Source organism: Pan troglodytes, chromosome 2, assembly GCF_028858775.2.
Source record: "Pan troglodytes isolate AG18354 chromosome 2, NHGRI_mPanTro3-v2.0_pri, whole genome shotgun sequence".
Taxonomy (NCBI): Eukaryota; Metazoa; Chordata; class Mammalia; order Primates; family Hominidae; genus Pan; species Pan troglodytes.
In genome coordinates, this window is record NC_086015.1 from 109566022 (window position 1) to 109588167 (window position 22146).

The 22146-nt window shown below is 37.7% G+C and overlaps 1 long non-coding RNA gene across 1 annotated transcript in view; it reads left to right on the forward strand.

Annotated features, from left to right (window-relative positions):
• Positions 1-20928, forward strand: part of LOC134809581 (uncharacterized) — a 100307-nt gene extending 79379 nt beyond the window's left edge. Inside the window, exon 4 of the long non-coding RNA XR_010155672.1 lies at positions 14634-20928. This is a non-coding gene — a long non-coding RNA (uncharacterized LOC134809581). The remainder of the gene's footprint in view (positions 1-14633) is intronic.
• The last annotated feature ends 1218 nt before the right edge of the window (positions 20929-22146 follow it).

Here is a 22146-nt window from a genome sequence, read left to right on the forward strand (position 1 = left end):
CTGTGCGGAACCTGAGATTCAAATAGCCAGGTGGGAAGTGCTCCAGCAGGGGACTCTGGCCGTGTGGAGGATCCGTGTCCTTTCCCCACCCGCCCCCCGCCCCGGACTTTTCACCCAATAAAATCCTGCTTTACTCACCCTTTAAACTGTCTGTGAGCCTAAATTTTCATGGCTGTTGGACAGACAAGAGCCCCTACATTTTTACCTGAACTAAGGAAAAGTTACGCAACATTTTTGCCGCAAATGTGGGGCTCCAGAAGTGGTGAGTGAAATGGGAACTCAAAACCTCTCACTGTGATTTCTAAGCCTTTTCAACCTCAGACGTCTGAACTTAGAAGAAACCGCACCCCCACTCCTTGTCGCTTCTGGGGTTTGAACCCCCATCCCTGTCCACTCCTGGGGGTTGGGGGCCTTTTCATGGCCTTTTCTTTCCTTTCTCAGGAAGGACCAAGGAGCAACAGCTCTCAGCCCCTCCCACCTCCATGCTGGGGCTGGGACGCAGTGCCCAAGGGTCCCACACAGCCAGCAGGCTGGTTCCCAGCCATGCTGCAGCAGCTTTCCCCTTCCCCAGCCAAACGGTTGCAACTCCACGGGACAGTAATTAAACTTTTCTCCCCAGTGGAGGAACCACTTGCCTAAGAATAAGAGGTTCTTCCCCAGATATTTTTAAACTGTTTCTTTTCTTTCCCCTACTCTACCCCATCAGCAAATTAACCTTTAAAGTTTTTTTGGTTTTGTTTAGCAACCCTGCCTTAGGGAATGGTTCTTTCTGGTTTGATATCTGCATGTGGCCCTGTCTCTTAAAGGGCCCCATCCAACAACTGACTTTTCTTCTGCTTGTCTGTGTGTGCTCTACGTATGATGTTTGTAAAAAGAGCTCCCTGGCCAGCATGGTGAAACCCCGTCTCTACTAAAAATACAAAAAATTAGCTGGGCATGGTGGCGTGCACCTGTAATCCCAGCTACTCTGGAGGCTGAGGCAGGAGAATTGCTTGAACCCGGGAGGCAGAGGTGGCAGTGAGCTGAGATCACACCACTGCACTTCAGCCTCAGCAACAGAGAAAGACTCTGTCTCAAAAAAAAAAAAAAAAGAGCTCTAATTACTTTGGCCTAAAGAAAGACAAGTGCTTGGATCTAATAATTTTAAGGTGAAATAAAAGCTATGGTACCTTCCAGTTCTGTGACTGTAATCTTTGAGAAATAAAAACAGCCCCAAGGACTATTGGTAAAATGCAGGTCAGATGCAAGGTTTGCTAAGTGTTTTGAGGTTACGAACTGCTTTTTGGGTTTTGAGAACTGTCTGTCTTGCCTGCTTCACAACTTACGGTAAGGCCTGGGGACATATGGAACTAAGAATGCCCTTAACTAAGAAGGCAAACCTTGGCTGTAGTTAGCACATAATTAAAGCTAATGTACCAGGTTTTACCTTAAAATTAAAAATTGCTAGGAGTTACCATTATAACATGTAATTGAGACCACTGAAAACAGATTTACATGCAAGGTGTATAAGAACAGTAAAACTGTGTGTGTGTGTATGTGTTTTGTAAAAGGTTATAAGAAGGCATGGAAATGTAAACTTTGGCCTAGGGTTAAAGGATTATATTGAGTTAAATTAGGAAAAAGCTGAAGTTTCAAAGAAGTGGTGGAAAAATTTTGGAAATTAATCTTGCAGAAGAGGTTCTCTATGTGAGCATATTGACTAAATTAAAAAAAAAGAAGCATTATATGTTTTTTTCCATAAATTGAGCTTCAAAATAAAAGCATAACAAGGTTTTTCTAAGGTACTAATCTTCTCTTTGGCAAAATTTGTAAAGGGTTATCAAAGGCTTTTGCTTCTTTAAAATTTCTGAGTCATCATTTTGGCCAAATAAATAACTTATGGTAATCTGGATTTCTATTTCGTAACATCAAGTGTTTTAAATCTTGAACATTTAACAGCATTCCCCAAATCAAACTTCAGTTTCAAAATTGTCTTCCCTGGCACCTGGCTTTTCGAATACTTCGGAGAGCCCCTGAAGTGTCCAGAAAAGAGAGGTAAGCAGGATTATTTGACAAGTTTAGGTACATGGGATTGCCAAAATTATGCTCAATCTTCTTTAGGTTATATTTTTGTGAATAATGCTAACATATGTCCCAAAATTGTATGGGATTTCTAAAATTTTAATGTATAAGTGTATGCTATCAATCATAATTAAGGTTGTTAAGTTATCGTAAACCACGGAGATAACCAAACTTTGTTGTCAATTGTGTTTTTGACTGTAACTAACCTGGACATTTTGCTATTCACAGATAATTATTGTCTTGTTTTAATCCTTTTCAAAAGATGGTTTATAATTGGCTATAAGACTTTAACAGGTGCTCTCAAATACAGACTTCCGATAACTTTGGATACTGTAACATTTTAATAAAGGAAAATGAACAGGACTTGTGAAGAGCTGAAATGTTTACGAATATCAAGAAAAACAACAGTTAAATGGACTGAACTCAGGAAGCTGAAGCAACCTTTTTGACTTTTGTTTGGAATATTGCTGATCCTTGTTTTTCAGAGTCAATGAAACTTTTTTTGAACTATTTACAGCCTTTAATAATTAAGTAAGGTATACACTCCTGTAATCAAGATTTGGAGCATGTTTGTTTCTCTCTGCCTGGTTCCTCTAGAATTTGGAAACGATGAGTATTCTTATGGCAATATAGTTGTTTGCATTAGTGCAATAAGAATCCAGTTTTCGTTAGAATGGCGATAATTAAAAAGTCAGGAAACAACAGGTGCTGGAGAGGATGTGGAGAAATAGGAACACTTTTACACTGTTGGTGGGACTGTGAACTAGTTCAACCATTGTGGAAGTCAGTGTGGCGATTCCTCAGGGATCTAGAACTAGAAATACCATTTGACCCAGCCATCCCATTACTGGGTATATACCCAAAGGATTATAAATCATGCTGCTATAAAGACACATGCACATGTATGTTTATTGCAGCAGTATTCACAATAGCAAAGACTTGGAACCAACCCAAATGTCCAACAATGATAGACTGGATTAAGAAAATGTGGCACATATACACCATGGAATACTATGCAGCCATAAAAAATGATGAATTCATGTCCTCTATAAGGACATGGATGAAGCTGGAAACCGTCATTCTCAGCAGACTATCACAAGGACAAAAAACCAAACACCACATGTTCTCACTCATAGGTGGGAATTGAACAATGAGAACACATGGACACAGGAAGGGGAACATCACACACTGGGGCTTGTTGTGGGGTGGGTAGGTGGGGAAGGGATTGCATTTGGAGATATACCTAATGTTAAATGACGAGTTACTGGGTTCAGCACACCAACGTGACACATGTATACATATGTAACTAACCTGCACGTTGTGCACATGTACCCTAAAACTTAAAGTATAACTGAAAAAAAAAAAGAATCCAGTTTTCTTTTCCAACAGAACACAATTGGAGAAAGTGGTTATTTTACCAAGGCTTTGACTGGAAGGGTATGCTTCCATTTAAGGAGTCAATCCCGACTTGCAGAGCCAATAAAAGCCCAGTGGGAAAACTGGCCTCATACCCTTGCCTACACAGTCCCTATACATGGTTCCTGACTGGTGGTCAGTAAAGAATGTCACTTTCTAACAGGTCCAAGAGCCCCAAGTTTATTTTGGGACTTTAAGACGAAAGGATTACCCAACTCACAGGTATTTGAGGATGCAAACCCATGGCTGGGCTCGGCTTTCAACGGTCTTATCTGAAATTCCTTGTGGAACAAACTGTCATCAAAGCCAATCCGAAAGGCCTATGTAGACATAATTATTCTTGTTGTACTTTCCATTTAGTCCTATGATGATTTTTTTAAAAAATGAGGACTGGAGAAAGAAAGTAATCATGTTTCAAAACTTATACATTTGTCATTAAATTCTAAACTCATTCGTTGTTCTTAAGGTTTTGCCTACATTTTAGACTTACCCTGCTTGCTCCTGTGAACCAACCAGCAATTCCTGGCTTCAGTTCAGAAAGAACAAGAGGGATGGGTAATGTAGAAATGTGGATCAATATTCTAGTTCTGAGAACAATTACCCTGCAAATCCTACCAGGTGATTGGAATAAATAGGGTGCCCATCACTCAGAGATTTCCCTTTGGAAAACTAAGACCAAGGGAACTAACCAAGGCCAAGCACCATGCACCCAAATCTTAGCAAGCATAACTATAGCCACCAGTTATCTGAGTGCATCCCAAGACTTCCTCTTCTTTCCCTTGGAGAGAAAACTCAATTCCACAGTTTCACGTTAGCATTTGGCTTATGTTAAGGAGTCCATGCAATGCCCCCTGAGACACATTTTTGTACCAGACTCAATTCCAAGCTTCGAGTCAAAGCCCTAGGAGGGAAAACTGGATCTGAGGGATACAGAGGCAGACGATAATGGAAGTTGAAAGGCACAGTGCAGGTAAGTGTGGCTGATTCCTTTCGATTAAGCCAACCCCAAGCTTCCTGTTTCATGGATAAAGGCCACGTTAATATCCATGGCATAAATGAGGTCTAGGGAACTCCAAGGCTACTGACAGTAGGTGGGAAAGAGACATAGGTGAGAGCGGATAATTCCTGTTCTCTAGGCCCCCTGCTTCATGGGTGCAAGCTGCTTTGCTACTTCCGGTGGCACCTGCCAAGGTCACCGGAACTTGGGAATGCAAGAACCGAAGACAGAAAGAGGACTTTTTCCTCTCTCCCTCATGTACCTCAGGTATCTGCTAGGAAGAGAAGGGAGCCAGGGATGCCTGTTTCCCTCTTTCTAGATGGGTAGCCATTCATCTTCAGTCTGTACCCCTTTCACATGCATCCAGAACCTCTGGGACTCCTTTAAAACACGCCTTCTTTTTTCCTTTCTTCTCCTTGGATTTCTCTTCACTAATAGGTAGTTGTGTCTCTGTACTATGAGGCACTCCCCTCAGATGCATCCTCCAAACTAGAAAGAGTTAATTTCCCAAACCTTAAACTGGTTGGCTTAGGATTGGGTTCAGAGAAAGCAATAAAAAATAAAGTATCTAGGAATACATCTAACCAAGTAGGTGAAAGATCTCTACAAGGAAATCTACAAAACATCATTGAAAGAAATCATGGATAATACAAATGGAAAAACATTCCATGGATTGGAAGAATTAATATTATTAAAATGGCCATATTGCTCAGAGCAATCTACAGATTCAACACTATTCCTATCAAACTACCAATGTCGTTTTTCACAGAATTGGAAAATAACTATTCTAAAATTCACATGGAACCAGAAAAGACCCCAAATTCCCAAAGCAATCCAAAGCAAAAGGTAAAGCCGAGGTATCACATTACCTGACTTCAAACTGTGCTGTAAGGCTATAGTAACCAAAACAGCATGATACTCGTTCAAAAACAGACAGACTGATGCAACAGAATAGAAAATTCAGAAATAAAGCTGCACAGCTACAGTAATCTTATCGTCTACAAAGGCAACAAAAATTAACAATGGGGAAAGGTCCTCTTATTCAATAAATGGCACTGGGATAGCAGGCTAGTTATATGCAGAATAAAACTGGATTCCACTTTTCACCATACACATTAATTAACTCAGGATGGATTGAAGATTTAAATTTAAGATCTCAAATGATAATAATTATACTAAAAACCTAGGAAATACCCTTCTGATATTGGCCTTGTCAAATAATTGATGACTATGTCCTCAAAAACAATTGCAACCAAACCAAAAATTGACAAGCAGGACCTAATTAAACTAAAGAGTTTCTGCACAGCAAAAGACACTTCCAACAGAGTAAACAGACAACCCACAGAATGCAAGGACGTATTTGCAAACCATGCATCTGTCAAAGGTCTAATATTCAGAATCTACAAGGAACTTAAACAATTCAAAAAGCAAAAATCATTCCATTAAAAGGTGAGCAAAGAGCATAAACAGACACTTCTTAAAAGATGACATATACGTGATCAACAAACGTGAAAAAATTCTCAACATCCCTAATCATCAGAGAAATGCAAATCAAAACCACAACTGAGATACAATCTCACACCAGTCATCATGGCTATTACTAAAAAGTCAAAAAATAACAGATGCTGATGAGGCTGCAGGGAAAAGGGAATGTTTATACACTGTTGGCAGGAACGTAAATTAGTTCAGCCACTGTGGAAAGCAGTCTGAAGATTTCTTAAAGAACTAAAAACAGAACTACCATTTGACCTAGGAATGCTGTTACTGGGTAAATACCCAAAGGAAAATAAATCATTGTACCAAAGAGACACATGCTCTCATATGTTCATCACAGCACTCTTCACAATCGTAAAGACATGGACTAAATCTAGATGTCCATCAATGGGGGATTGAAGAAAATGTGGTACATATATATCATGGAATACTGCACAGCCATAAAAAAATGAAATCATGTCTTTTGCAGCAACACGGATGAAGTTGGAGGCCATTATCTTAAGTGAATTAGCAGGAACAGAAAACCAAACACTGCATGTTCTCACTTGTAAGTGGGAGCTAAGCCTTGGGTACACATGGTCATAAAGATGGAAACAATATTAGGCACTGGAGACTACTAGAGAGGGGCGAGATGAAGCCTGCAAGGGTTGAAAAACTACCTATTGGGTACTATGCTCATTACCTGGGTAATGGAATCATCCATACTCCAAACCTCAGCATCACACAATATACTCATGTAATGAACCCCCACACATACCCCCTGAATCTAAAATAAATTTTGAAATTACTGAAGAAGAGAAACAAAAGGAGGAAATCTTATGGGAGTCAAAGACACTGTGGGTCTTGGTGCTGCCCCATGCCAATAAGGTGAACTGATAGATCAATCACAATGAGTATGAATTGCCATACTGCTATTGCTCTTCAGAACTTAAAACATATGGCTGCTTCTGCACTTCTGTCTTCTCATGGAAAATATCTTTTGTGGCCAATGCTGCCGAGAACCACATGAGAAGTATAGTTCCAGGCTGGCTGAATTGACACATAGAGAGCTAACAAAGTTGCATAACTAGTCTATATATATATGCTATTGCAGCATTCCTATCTTTTCTCCACATGAACTTTGGGTGACGTTTTCAGAGTGTAACAGATCGTATCGTTCATCAGTTTAAAACACATAAGGGGATTCCCTTTACTCTAAGTTTAAAGACAATCTCCCAACCTGGCCTTTTAAATCCTGTGTAGTTTGGCCTTTTCCTTCCTCTTCAGTCTCATCTTGTACCATGTTTTCCTCACCCTTTGAACTATAGCCACAGTGCAGTTTTTTCCTTCCTTCAAAGTTACTGTATTCCTGCACGGTCTCTGCATGTGATATTCTCTCTGCCTGCACTGTTCTTTTTGTGTTTCATCGGATCAGTTCCTGCTCTCCTTTAGCTTTGACCTTAATTTTAAATTATTTAAAGAATCTTCTGTTATTGCTCCTATTAAGTCAAATGTCTTTATTATGTGCTTCCATGGTGCCACATATTTCACATTCCTGGCCCTTACCAAAGCTTCATTTTTAATTTAGTTGTAGTTATTTAACTAATATCTGTCACCTCTTAATGTTGTGTGCTCTAGGGCAAGAGTCAGCAATTTTTTTTCTTCAAAAGATAAGAAGTCAGTACTTTAGACTGTTGCAACTACTCAACCTTGTTGTAGTCCAAAAGCAGCCATACACAAAATGTAAATGAATGAGTGTGGTTGTGTTTTATCAAAACTTTATTTGTAAAAATAAGTAGTAGGCTATATTTGGCCCACAGCTCTGAAGTTTGCCAACCTCTAATCTGGAACATCAGGCACTGTTTATTTTGCTTACCATTATATTTTCAGTCCCTAGCACATTGCTTTATTCAATATATACCAATATATAGTTGCTGAATGAATAAATGAGTACCAATGAATGAATAAATGAGTAACAATATATAGTTGCTGAATGAATAAATAAATTATATTTGTTTTCATACAAACAGACTTTGGCCATTCTGTCTTCCATGGTATCCAAACCATTTATGCTACCAGGAATACCTTCTCCCAATCCAAATTGTATGTCACTTCTCAATACTCTTCTTGTTTACCACTTTTTTCATAAAGCCATCTGTCATTACCCAAGTTTCCAGTATTGGGGTATTCCAAACTCTAACAGAAGTTATTTTCTGTACCAGTAATTTGACTGAATACACTTATATGACTGTACAGTTCAACAAGGCACTTTCCCAAAGTTTGGCATTTTGGACGAAAATGCCCTAAGTCCTGCTTATCTCTAGGCAGTGAGAGAGGAAAAAATAGTGAGACTCAAACAAAAAAAATGTTGACAAATTATTCTGTTGCATATATATCAACAAAAATGCCCTACACTGCAACAGGTACTAGGGCTTGGGTAAGATGTGGTCCTCCAAATGCAGAGTTCAAGACAGGCTTCACTGAGGTGATGACATTTGAGGTAAATCTAAAGAAGTCAACATATTACTTATATTTGGTTTAGTATAATATGAGGGACTTACTTTGTTTAGCCCGCCCCAAATTTTCATTACAAAAATTTTAAAACATAAAGTTGAAAAAAATTAATTCGATGAACACCTGGGTAGTTACCATTTAGAGTCAACAATTTTTAACATTCTATATTTGCTTTATCTTCCCTCTATACTTTTTTCTGACCCATAAGTTACAGACATCAACCATTCTCTCTTAAACAATTCATGTGCAGTTACTAAAAGTAAGAACATTCTCTCACATAACCATAATATCATCAGCAATACCTCCCTACTTCATCTAATATTCAGGCCATACTCAAATTCCCCACTTATTACACAAACTGTCTTTTATAGCTCCATTTTTAAAAAGCTCATGATCCAATCCACTTGATTATTGAGTCTGACTCTTAAAAGAAAACATGGGAATTTTGGAATATGAAGTAGATAAAAAGTTCAGAATAAAGAATAGCAGGTGAAAATTACAGGAGTTCTCTTGAGGGAATAGCAGAGTAATATTTTGTGACCCAATAGCCAACAGAATTGGTGGGAAATGCCTTTGGAGGAGAATGACAAGCCAGATCATGAATGATCTTGAATATTAAGCAAAGGAGCTTTGAACTTATTTCTGTTGAGGTGGGTTTTACCATCCCATAATTTTTGACAACGTTGAGATTGAATACTAGACTGTAGAACAATCTCACTAGCATGATTCATTAGCTCTAGTCTCTTTTTACCTAACCCTTTTCACTGCGGCATCTTAGATGATCAGATTTTTAAAGCAGCCCTCTCCAACTATTAGTCTACAGCTGACCATATGCAGATCTTTTTCAAAGGATAGGAAATTTAGCTTATGATTAAAGGGACATCTGGGCACACTCTTCCAGCAAGGGACTGATTTACCTCCTCACAGATTACCCTGGCAGTCCTAGGCAGCTGATGACCACAGGGGAACTTGAGCCCTTTCTCTGCCTTCCGGAAGCCAGTCACAGGGACTTTATCACAGCTCTCTAGGGCCAGAACCTATGTTGTGCTGGTTATTAATAAGAATAACCATTTGCCTTTTCTGATGTGAAAGTGGAAATTCTTGGAACCAGTTACAATTAGGTTGCTATTGATATGAAAACTACAGTAATTCAGCGTTTTTTTCAGCATTTTCTCCCTTTATATATATATATATATAAAATATATATATAGTTGGAGACTCAAAGGCCAATAGAAGTTAAATTACTTCCATGGGGTTCACAGTCCTAGACAGCATTGAATAACTGCCCTTCAATGGGCATGGCTATGTGCCAGTCACTGAACTCCACACTCTATTATAGAGTGTCTCTGGAGGGGTTATCTGATGAGCTCAGATGGCATCAGATATGCAGGAAATTCGTAGTGGCTTTATTTCTCTATACATGCTTTGACTTTTCTGATAGTCCCTCTACACCTTGGATAGCTGTGACAATGTACACTTGCCCATTGTTCTTTTAATATTTTCCAGTTCTAGTCATCTCTTTTCATTTTAATCATTTAGTATATTCAAAAAACAACTTCTGATTACAATTATTTAGGGTAAAGCTTAACCTCTTTGACTTCCTCCTCTTCTCTCAAAGATGGCTTTTGGAGGTATTGGGGAATGGAAAAGTAAAGTAAAAAAAAAAATCCAACTTAATCCTCACTGTCTTAAGTTGGATTTCCCAGAAGCAGATCTTGAGATGAGGATTCTTTAAAGAAATGCTCCCAAGGAGGCTCTGGGAGAGAGTACACAGGGGAGTTCTAGGGCACTGGTAATAGAAAAGTCCTGCAGCTTAATCTAGTTTTTTGTTATACTGGTGCATTCATCATGTGAAAATTCATCAAGTTGTTCACATCATCTGTAGATTTTTATGTATGCGTGCTTTTAAACACTTTTTCTCTTCACCTATACATTTTTTTCTGGCTACTTCTTTCATCAAATTACATGAATATAGAGCAACCCATTTTTTAAATAAAATTTTTAAATACAATGTACTTAAGACACATTAAAAAAAATCCAGATGGTGATTTTATTTGTTCACTTATTTTTCAATGTAGAAAATCAGTCATGAATCAGATTATTTAATTACGGAGAGTCATTATATGAGAATTAAGTTGCAAAGAAAGTATAGATGTATGTTTAGATCCTTAAATTGCTTAAGTAACATATATTCAAAAGTCTATTCAAGTCTATTAGATAACTGAATTGAAATACTATATTTTTAGATACAACCCTGTTGGTTTACTTTCGTTTATTAAAAAACCTAATTATCATATACCAAAAGATTCCCTAATAATAAAGTAAGTTATTTGAATGCTTATTTATTTTTCATGTTATAAATATTTTTACTTCTTAAATACCATATCGTCCTGAAAACAAGTGTAGTTTTATTGGGTCAAATATATTTAGAAAAGTATATTTTCTTTCTAGAATGAAGTTAAGAACTGGTTAGGAAAGTAAGAAGCAAACCGTGTTATTTTATGTGTATTCAGTTAAATTTTTGCTACACAAATATGACTGACATCACATTTATAATTTTTTGATGAAAAACTATGCTCAAATAATAATCATCAGTAGCTCAATGTAAGTTCTATTTTATTGCAGTCAATAATAAAACTGACAATATGGAAAAGAGGATAAAAAGAATATTCTTGTTAAATTAATGAGAAAGCATGTTGATTATGATGTAGATCTTGAAAGGTTTTTTATCTACTGTGGCATATTTATATATTATTTAGCAATTATGGAAATTAAAGTAAAGAAATAAATACTTAAATACATAAAGCAGCCAAGCAGGCTCACATTTCTTGGATTTTTATTAATTAAGGAAATACATGTTTAGGAAGAACTCTTAAGAAGAGTAGATGGGCCTGTTTTGGAGGAATATTTCCCATTAAGTAGTGCAAAGACTGAATAAAGGATAATTCCAGCAAACCCTATCTCCCCTGTCAGGTAGAAAATCAAATATGAAAAGACTTATGCAGTAAAAATCCTCAGGACAGAAGAGATTTAGTATTGTTAGTTAGGATGGTACAATATTGTTTGTTTTTTTCTGAAGAGAGTGAATTTATTTTCAGTTTGATTCAATGTAAAAGTCAATATTTCAATGAAACAAAACATCAGTTGTGGCAGGATACTTTTCAAAATGTTGTTTTATGCTGTATTTTATTTTTTTTCCATATCTCATTTAAAGAAGCAAACTAGAACCTATTTTGTCTCTTTACTCGGATATTGTTTACAGACAGTAAGCAGAAACTGCTTGAAAAAAGGTAGACACTTTCTATATTTTTTAAAAGTGAAAGCCTACATGAACTGAGGAGGAGAGAAAGAATAAATTGGAGAATGGGGGAAGTGCGTGCCAGAGGATAAGGAGATTCCTGTACATTGGAAAACAGTTGAATTATTTGGGAATTTTGGTTTATAGTATTCTGTAGCAATGTTCCAGGAAGGTAACAAGATCTCTGAGAAAATTGCTCTGTGAAATGCATACAGGTACCTCATTGTGATGGTTAATTTTATGTACCAACTTGATTGTTTTGAGATGCACAGAGAGCTGGTTACACATTATTTCTGAGTGTGTTTGTGAAGGAATATCAGGAAGACTAGCATTTGCATTGATAAAGTGAGTCATGAAGATTGCCCTCATCAATTTTGGTCGCATCACCTACACAGCTGAAGACTCAAATAGAACAAAAAGGCAGAGGAAGAAGGGCTAGTGTGCTGTCTACTTGAGCCGAGACATCCATCTTCTGCCCTTGGACATGGTGCTCCTGGTTCTTGGACTTTCAGGCTTAGATTGAACTATGTTACTGGTTTTCCTGGACCTCCAGCTTACAGACAGAAGATCATGGGACTTTTCAACCTCATGTGGGCCAATCCTTTATAATAAATCTCTTTCTGAATCTCTTTTTAATAAATTTTTAAATAAATCTCTTTCTAAATACACTTGACAGTTTTTCTTTCTCTAGAGAATCCTAACTCATGTGTTCATGCTGAGGAATTCCTACCTCAGCAAAGATCCATGTCCAAAGAGAAGTTGGACTGGAAGAAATCCCTATGAAATTGGACAATTAGCATAACAATGTCAGTATTAGTAGATGAAAATTGGAATTCACATTCTGATCTATTTTCGGGGATGGAGGAGGAGAGAAGGAAGACAGCAGAAGGGAAAAAGGCATAACATGTAAATCTCAAGCCACCAGGGAGAGAAAGATCTCTTTTAGGACTGAAATTAAATGCCCTCTAAGTTCAATGAGATGGAAGCCGAAAGTTGAATTTGAATATACTAAATGCAAATAAAGTATTTTTAGAATATTTCTTGCACGACTGAGTTTGAGGACTGAGACTCTCTTCAATTTTAATATTAATTTATTGAACTAGCCACAGTGAGGCAGAACACATACTGAAGAAGAGAATGAGATAGAGAGATCCATGCAGGAAGGAAAAGATTCGAGAAGTCACTGAGTGGAAGCAAACTGTTTAAATATCATTTGTACAGGGCCTGTGCTTAATGTAAAATTTATTAATGGGGTGAAAAATTAGTAATCACAGAGTGAAAAATTTTTGTGACTACACTAGAGACGGTTAGAAAAATATGGCCATTAATTTATTAAAAGTATAATATTAATAGTAACATGAAATGCATGAGACAGGATCAGCTGTACCTGATATTTCAAGTATAAAGTTGTTGTAGGTCATACCATACTATACACAAAATTTCTTTTACCACGTCTATTTAAGGAATTCCTCATTGATTTCTTAATGAGGTCAAGTTGGAAATAAATTTCACACTTTATTATATACAAATTAATATAAATAATATTTCCCTACCTGCATTATGGATTTAGTGATTCTTCTTCTGATTATTAAACAACTAAGAACATGAAAACTGTGAAACAGTACAAATGAGTAGAAATAATATTGCTTGTGATAGAGTATTTTAAAGATAGTACCTTTTCTTCTGTCTCATTGGCCATTCCTTCTCAGTCTTCCTGACTTTTCTCTAACATGCCAGCATTCTCTCATCTTAGCGGTTTTGCGATGTCTTTTCCACATAACAGGAGTGTCTCCACCCAGATATTCATGTAGTGCTAATGCTTTCAGGTCCTTGGAGTCCCAGTTTAAATTTCACCTCAGTGAAATTGACTACCTTGTTTTAAATTGAAATCCCTTCTGTTGCTTTTTCAATTCACTTCCCTCTTCTGTTCTTTGTTCCATAATACTAATTATCATCTGGCTTACTATATAATTTATATATTTTTTATGTCCACTTTCCATTTCTGCCTTCCTCCATTACAATGTAAGCTCCATGAGGACGGAATCCAGCACTTTGCATGCTTTCCCAGCTCCTGTTGGTGTACGCAGGCTAAGTCCTGTAGCTCAATGGGAGTTGTGGTTTCTTTCCTCCAAAATCAGACTTTATTTGTCAGGATCCTCCAGAGAAACAGAACCAATGGAGATATGTTATAAGGAATTGATTAATATGATTATGATGGCTGAGAAGTCCCACAATCTGCTGTCTGCAAGCTGGAAATCCACAAATGCCAGTAGCCAATGGTGTAGTTCCAGCCCAAGTCCTAAAGTCTGAGGACCAGGAAAAGAAAGAGCATCACTTTATGTCCAGGTCCAAAGACCTGAGAACCGGTGAACCAATGGTGTAATTCCAGTCTGAGTCCAAAGGCCTGAGAGCCAGGAGTACTGATTCATCAGTTCCAATCTGAGGGTAGGAGAAGACCAATGTCCCAGCACAAGCAATCAGGCACAGAGAGAGCAAATTCTCTCTTCCTCCACCTTTTTGTTCTATTCAGACCCTCAGTGTATTGGATGATGCCATCACACTGGGGAGAGCAATCTGCTTTACTCAGTCTACCTACTCAAATACTAATCTCATCCAAAACACCTGCACAGACACACCCAGAAATAATGTTTAGCCAAATATCTGGGCACTCAGTAATCCAGTCAAACTGACAGATAGCCTATTTTTATTGGCCTGGGGGCAGAGACTTGAGGAAGATTCTGTGGGGGCTGGAGGGGTGTTTTGTTGTCTTTCAAGGGAATATGTGGTTTACCAGATTTTCGGGTTCAGTAGCCCAGATAAATCCATCCCGTGTATCAAGTTCCGACCTCTCTCTTTTTTTTTTTTTTTTTTCAGATGGAGTCTGGATCTGTAGCCCAGGATGAAGTGCAGTGGCAAGATCTCGGCTTACTCCGCCTCCCAGGTTCACACCATTCTCTTGCCTCAGCCTCCTGAATAGCTGGGACTACAAGCGCCCGCCATCACGCTCGGCTAATTTTTTGTGTTTTTAGTAGAGACGGTGTTTCACCGTGTTAGCCAGGATGGTCTCGATCTCCTGACCTCGTGATCTGCCTGCCTGGGCCTCCCAAAGTGCTGGGCTTACAGGTGTGAGCCACCGAGCCCGGCCTTCAAGTTCCCTTCTTTTACAACCATTACCGCAGGCCAGCCTAGCTCACAAGTTTGACAGTTTGGGAGTTCTGCTATTTTTATGTTTAAGTTTTGGGTCTCATCCTCAGCTTTCTCTACCTACCACTTATGGGAGATAACAGCTTCTTTATATGCTACAAAGAAAGAATTGTAGCTTTCACACATTCAGTCCTTTGTTATATTTTCCAAAGGTTAATTAAGCTTGGCAAGGGACATCCAATTTGACAATCTTTATGGTTATCATTTATCCTGTATTTAATCAAATGCTTGACATATTACACAAGCTAGTGAATTTGTGTCCACTGGTTTACCATCTCAGTTTACCCCTGATGAAAACTTTAATAATCATATGGCTATCTTGGCTACCTATGCCAAGGACTATCTGAGCTTCACCTACTATACTGATGGGATCCTTACTGCTAGTAAGGTGGTACATAATTCAGCTTCAAAATTCCACCATTATGTCTGTTTTCTTTAACCACGTCAAAGGTCAACTCCTATAGGATAGGGGTTGGAGAGACCCTTGCAACCAGGCCGAGATGAAAATTAGCATGCTGTTTTATTAGCAAGTGCATTCAGAGTCACAAGGGAAGGGAGAGAAGAGGAAGAAAGGGAAGGAAAGAGGAAGACGAGGGAAGGGAAGGAAGTAGTCTCAGACTGAGGGAGTAATTAGGCTGCATGCAGTCTCAAAACCTTAGTCAATCTCATAGAGTTTTAAATTTAGAATAACACTTGTGAATATCACAAGTTGGGTGAGGGAGCCAGGAATTTATACCCCTTTGTTAGTCAGTCATTAGAAATGGGCTACCCAATGAAGGGGACATGACCTCAGGTGACTCTTTAGCCAAGACAATTGTAAATCAGACTGGTGGCTGGGAGCTGTTCGCTGACTGCACTCCGAGCAACGAAGGAATGAATCCTTGAGTCTTGAAGAGTAATCTGCATGGCGCATCTGAGTTTCCAGTGCAAATACCTTCCATGTCAGTTGCTATGAAATAGATAGGATGAACAGATATTGTCCAAACAATACTGGGTGATATTACAGTCATATTTTATTTGCTTAACGACTTGCTGTTGAATAAGTGAATAACTCACATATATGCTTTTAGGAATTCAATATTTGGTTATATCCAGTCGGCATGCTGGTCCAAGACAGATCAATACATCCAATATAAAAATGAAAACTTGCAACTAGTGCATAGCTTGAGGACAGTATCTATGTATAGAAACACAATGTGTTCAATTTGGCCAAAGCAAATTTGTAAGACTTTGAGAGATTGCACACTTACTGTGTCCAAAAAACCCCTGAAAGACTGAACTGTAAAAGTAGTATCTATTTTATGGCAATAAGGTATACTATTCCTAGATAACAGGAATCAGTTAAATTGAATTTGAGTTTTTCTAGCACCTAGAAATTACTTCATAATTCTATTATCACTAAGTGCAGTAAACAGCAGGGTGTAGAAGATGTCTAAAATTTAATTGGAGAGCTCTATTAAGAGATAAAGAAGACATAAGCCAGGAAACAGACATTGATTATAGTCCAGAAAATTGAGCTTAAGAGGGGGTTAAGTAAATTAGAATGATAAACTTAATACGTTCTACTAGTTCTATGATATGTCAATTGTACTGTGAGAAAACTGTTCTGTAGTCAGGAAAATTTACATTTCACTAAGTTAAGTAAAATTAATTATTACCATTAACTATAAGGACAAATTTAAATTTCAAGACTGAAGGATTCACTCCTTATAGTTAAGTAAAATTATTACTATTAAGTAAATAACTATTGCTACTTACGTAGTACTTAATAGCAATACTTAATTTTACTTAACTATAAGGACAGATTTTCTTAACTATAAGTACTTGCCAGACTCAAATATTTTAAAATACTCTGTTAGCACAAGGCTTTTAAGAAGCAGATGTCAAGATGGGATTAGATGTACAAGAGATAATTTTCGTATTTAAAAAAAAAAAACCCCATGAAGTCTAAAGGGGATGGTAGCAGGAAAATGCAGGAAGAGCTTTTCTATCATGGTGGAGTTACGACATCCATGAAAGGTGAGATGGAAGGAAGGAGGATTGGGTAGAAGAGCTTCAGAGAAAGTGTCGTCCAGACAATGTGGAGACCCTGGAACAAAGCTGTCAGTCAGAGGAGTCCTGCATGGCGGGTAATAGTCTGGCTCTAGTACTCTTGCTGTGTCCAATCACAGGCTGAGCATAACCCTGGAGGAAGTGTGGGCTTTGGTATCAAGGCCTTGATGGATCTGAAGTTGCAGTAGCTGGAGTCTGTCTACTGCCTTTGTTGTCGCAGTTTCTCTTAAAAGGAAATCTGACTGGCCACAGTTTCATGACCACTACATATGGTAATATGCTAATACGCTATGAATTTAAAGGAGAGGGATACAGAAAGCTCTCTCCAAAATTATTTTTGGCAACATAGCCCTTATAAATGAGTGCTCTGTGACTTGGACATCTGGTGTGAAGAAGATAAAATTGTTTTATTTCTATTTAGAGTAACATATAACAAAATTTACTAGTCAGGTTTTTTACTAGCAACAGAATAAAATAAAAATAGATGCTGTCACCAAAGTAAAAATATATATTGTGAATTAGCAATATCATCTGACATACTGTGTGTTCAAAGGGTAAAAAAAATTACTTATTAAATACACTTCAGAATTTCAAATCCCATATTAGATGAATACGTCTTTCTCCACAAAACTCTTTTTCTCCCTAAATTTTCAAATGTGTCACTTTCTCTTGGATCTCCCCTTATATTTCTCACTTAAAAAAATAGCGGATGGTTCACTTTTATTACTACCGAGTTTGTGCTTACAGTTAAAACAGTTTATGCATTTCAGTTCTTAAGAGAGCCTTATGTATAGAAAATCTTTATAAAAAACAATAGTAAGATATACCTTTACAGATGGACGTTTGGAAAAGATCTAAGTACTTGCACTACAAATCTTTGATTCCCTAGTATGTCATTGTGGCTGTTCATACTTCACGCTGTGAGGTGTATAGTTAGCTGACAGCCTCCCTCGTACCCTCACCCTAACCCCCAATCTTGTGCTGAATGCAACCCATTCTTCTAGCAAGATGCTTTGTGTCAGGGAATCCCTATCCATTTGGCCAAAAGTTTCTTAAAACAGAGCTCTAGTCTGAAACTCTTTCTGCTCAATCCTGCTTTCCCCCTTTCTCTTCCAAAGGCATTTCCCTTAACAAATGTCTTGTATGTTGAATCCCAAATTGCTATCTGCTTCTCAAGAGGATGCAAAATAATAGTCACTTATATGTAAATATTCTCTAGCATTTTATATTTCATTGTCTTCTTTTCTAATTCTGTTCTTTTGTTACTTTACCATTATTCCATTAGAAAAAAAATCCCAAACCCACTGCATAAGATCTTTGGGAGCAAATTCTGTCTCTGTCTCCACCTGTTAACTAGGCTTAAGAAGAGCCAGAGGTAATACTTCAGTGGTTCGGGAGCTCTCTGAATTGTGCCTCCATTCTGGATCCCACACCATTGACACAGCATCCTTGTACCTGGATTCATCCTCTCTGTTGTGCCCTTTTGGAATGATATCTAGGTTGGACTACATGCTTAGATTTTGGGTTTTTTTTCCCTGGCTTTTTTTTTTTCATTTCTAGGCATAGTCTCTTCAATAGCTCACAGTTCTCTACTCTCAAGTTGGTGGTCCAGACTTGTTTTTCATTTCCAATCAGTTATCATTTATCAATATCTGTATATTCATTATTTGATTTTCTCTTATCTGTTCCCACAACTATTGCCTTAGGTTCAGCCTTCATCATGACTCACCTGCACCATTGTAAAAGCCTCCTTGTTTGTCAAAAGGCCTGCATTCATTTCCCTTCATCTGTTCTTCACTTTTCTGTGAGACTATTTATTTTCTAAACAAAACTAATCATTTACTTCCAGGCTTAAAATCATCTGCTGGCTCTCCTTTGCCTAGTTACATGATCCAAACCCTTTGTGATGGTATCTGAACTTTTTGACCAATCCTTCATCGTTTCTTTCTGCTTTATTATTTACCACTCTTCCACTCACTTTATGCTTTAGTATAACAGAACTATGTCCAGCTCCTAGAACATGACATGCTCTGTCACGCCATTGCATTTTTGTGCATGCTGTTCCTTAAGTTTAGAATTCTTTTTTTCCTTCTTATGTTCCCCCAAAACTATTCAGAATTCAGGGGTCAATTAAACATCATCACCATTTTGAAACATTTTTGTACTTTCTCTCCTAGCCATAAACTTTGTAACCACCTTCTTCTGTCTTGTAACCGCCTTTCTTTCTCCTATTCATAAACTTCGTAACCACTTTCCTCTCTCTAGGCCGCCATAGTTAGACATTTGTGCAGTATCCTGTTCTTGCCTCTATTGGAGCCTCTACATAGAGCCCACCATAATGTACATTCATTTACTTGTCTGCTTCCTTTACTAATCTGTGAGTTTCTTGAGGGTACAAGCAAGACTTATTCATTTTGGTCCCCAAAATGGCAAGGACTTTGCAAATAGAAGACGGTTAAAAGCGCTGAGTAAACTATACCTTTTGTAATAGTCCGTTCTCATGTAGTTATGAAGAAATACCTGAGACTGGATAAGTTATAAACAAAAGAGGTTTAATTGACTCATAGTTCCACATGGCTGGCGAGGCCTAGGGAAATTACAATCATGGCTGAAGGCATCTCTTCACAGGGCAAAAGGAAAGAGAATGAGTGCCAACAAGGCAATGTCAGACAGTTATGAAACCATCAGATCTTCTGAGAACTCGCCCACTACCACTCGCCACTACTATCTTCTGAGAACAGCATGGAGAAAACCACCCCCATAATTTAATTTCCTCTATCTTGTCCTGCCCTTGACACATGGGGATTATTACAATTCGAGGTGAGATTTGGGTGGGGACACAGCCAAACTATATCATCTTCTCTTGTATGGTTATGCCAAGGAAGACAACGATTTTCACTAAAGAAAGTTGAGGGCCCAAGATGAGAAAAAGAGCACAATGCTTACCGATGAGTCTTAATTTATAAAAAGGAAAAATCTAACAAAAGAATAAATAGTTAAAAAAAGAAAATTATAGACATTGCCTTTTTATGAATGCTTTAATCAAGTTACAGAAAGCTCCTGTGGAATAATGCATATAAGATTTTTTAACCTCATTTTTCTATAAAGTAGTAAAGGATTCCTGTTTATTCTTAAATAATCAGAAACATAAAGGATGTGGCTTGTTTTGAAGCATGAACATTTGCATGGTTTTGTCAAGAGGTCTAGGTTTGGCAGGCAATCTCCATAATAAATTTTCCACAAGCAGTTATGGGTCTGCTCTTAGCAAGCCAAATAATAACTACTCAGGAAGGACTAGATTTACAGCGGACCTTAAAATGGAAAAGTGAGCACATCCATTGTACTCTGAAGATTCATTGAATACAAATAGAAGAAAGATATATTAGAAAATCAACTTTAGTGACATTTCAGAATTTGCAAGTCAAAAACTAAGATTCCTTAGTAGATAGAATAAAGGAAGGGGAACACAGATACATACAGTAGTGTTAGCATTAAAGGATTGTCGGACTATGGTCTCTGTATTCATAGGGAGCCCACAGGTGCTCCAGAGAGTCAGGGTTGAAGCAAGCATTGCCTTTCATTTTTTTTCATGGGCAGGAAGAGATTCCAGATTCTACTCATAATAAAAATTCTTTCTTAGTTTATTTTCTCCTTAATTGAAATGAAATTCACACAATATAAAATTAACCATTTTAAAGTGAACAATTCAGTGGCATTTAGTACACTCACAATGTTCCATAAGCCTTACTTAAAGCCAAAATATTCGTATTACCCAAAAAGGAAACCCCATGCCCTTTAGGAAGTTCCCTTAGGCTTTCCTTCCTTCAGTCCTTGGCAACCACTGATTTCTGTTCCATCTCTACACATTTACATATTCTGGATGTTTCCGATAAATATAGTCATATAATATGTTGACCTTTGTGTCTGGCATTTTTTTTTTCACTTAGCGTAATGTTTTTGAAGTTCATCTATGTTGTAGCCTGTATGAGTATTTTATTACTTTTTATGGTTGAATACTATTCTATTGCAAGCATATACCACAATTTGTTTGTCTATTCATCTGCTGATGAACAGTCGGGCTGTTTCCACTTTTTGGTTATCCTGAAGCATGCTGCTTTGAACATGCATTTTCATATCCTTTTAAGGTTCTTAATCACTATTGCTCATTCATTCACTCACACAATACACATTTATTAGACTAATTATGAGTTGAATTGTATTTTACACCCAAGGAATAAGATGAAGGATAAGATATGGTTTCTGTGGTTTAGAAACTCACTGTCTAGTGGTGGGAAGGGCCATGAAAGCCAACACATTTCAATACCATTTGTCACTCCTATAATAGAAAAATAAATGATGCTCAGGGAGCCATAGAATACAGAAGGGATTGTTTTCAGCTTACTGTCTTTGTACTTCTCCATTTTGATTCCTCCTTTTATTGCCACTTTCATAGAAATGTCATCAGGTTTTTAATCTCTGAAATATAGACAATTATCTTTCATTTTTGATGAGCATGTTCTATTAGTACATTAGTGTTTGCTTTCTATTCTAAGTACTAGAAGCTAATGTATTTGTTCTGTGAGAATAATAAAGAAGTTTATGGCAATAAGGGCCTTGTGGACTACTTTTAGTCAGAATGCCAGCAGGAAACAGAAGGTACCCTTGAAGATAATTTAATAAAATGACAGTTTACAGAGGTCTGGGCAGGATTAAGGGAAACAAAAAGAGATATGAAGTACCCAGGAAATAACAAAACAAAAGGAAACTATTATCACTCGAGGAGGAAATGTGAAGAAAATAATTTACCAGGACCTACTGAGAGTCAGAGCCATTGGAGGTCAGCATCCTAAGAGGAATTCCAGTGTTAAAGGGTTGTAGCTTCAGGCAGAACCAAAGAGCTGAGGCAGAGGAATCAGAGAAAGACATTTTTCAACCTCTCGCTTATTGAACTTTTGAGGACATTTACCAATCTCTTATGAATGCCTCCTATTGGTCAACTCTAGTCAGAATCCAGAAGTCATGAGGGCCTGGATAACGCTAAAGGTATAGCAGTATGCTGGTGGGGGTGAGGAGAGGGTTGCAAAAATGGATGGGAGCAGGAGTGGAAGAACAACCATCACAAAACACCCTA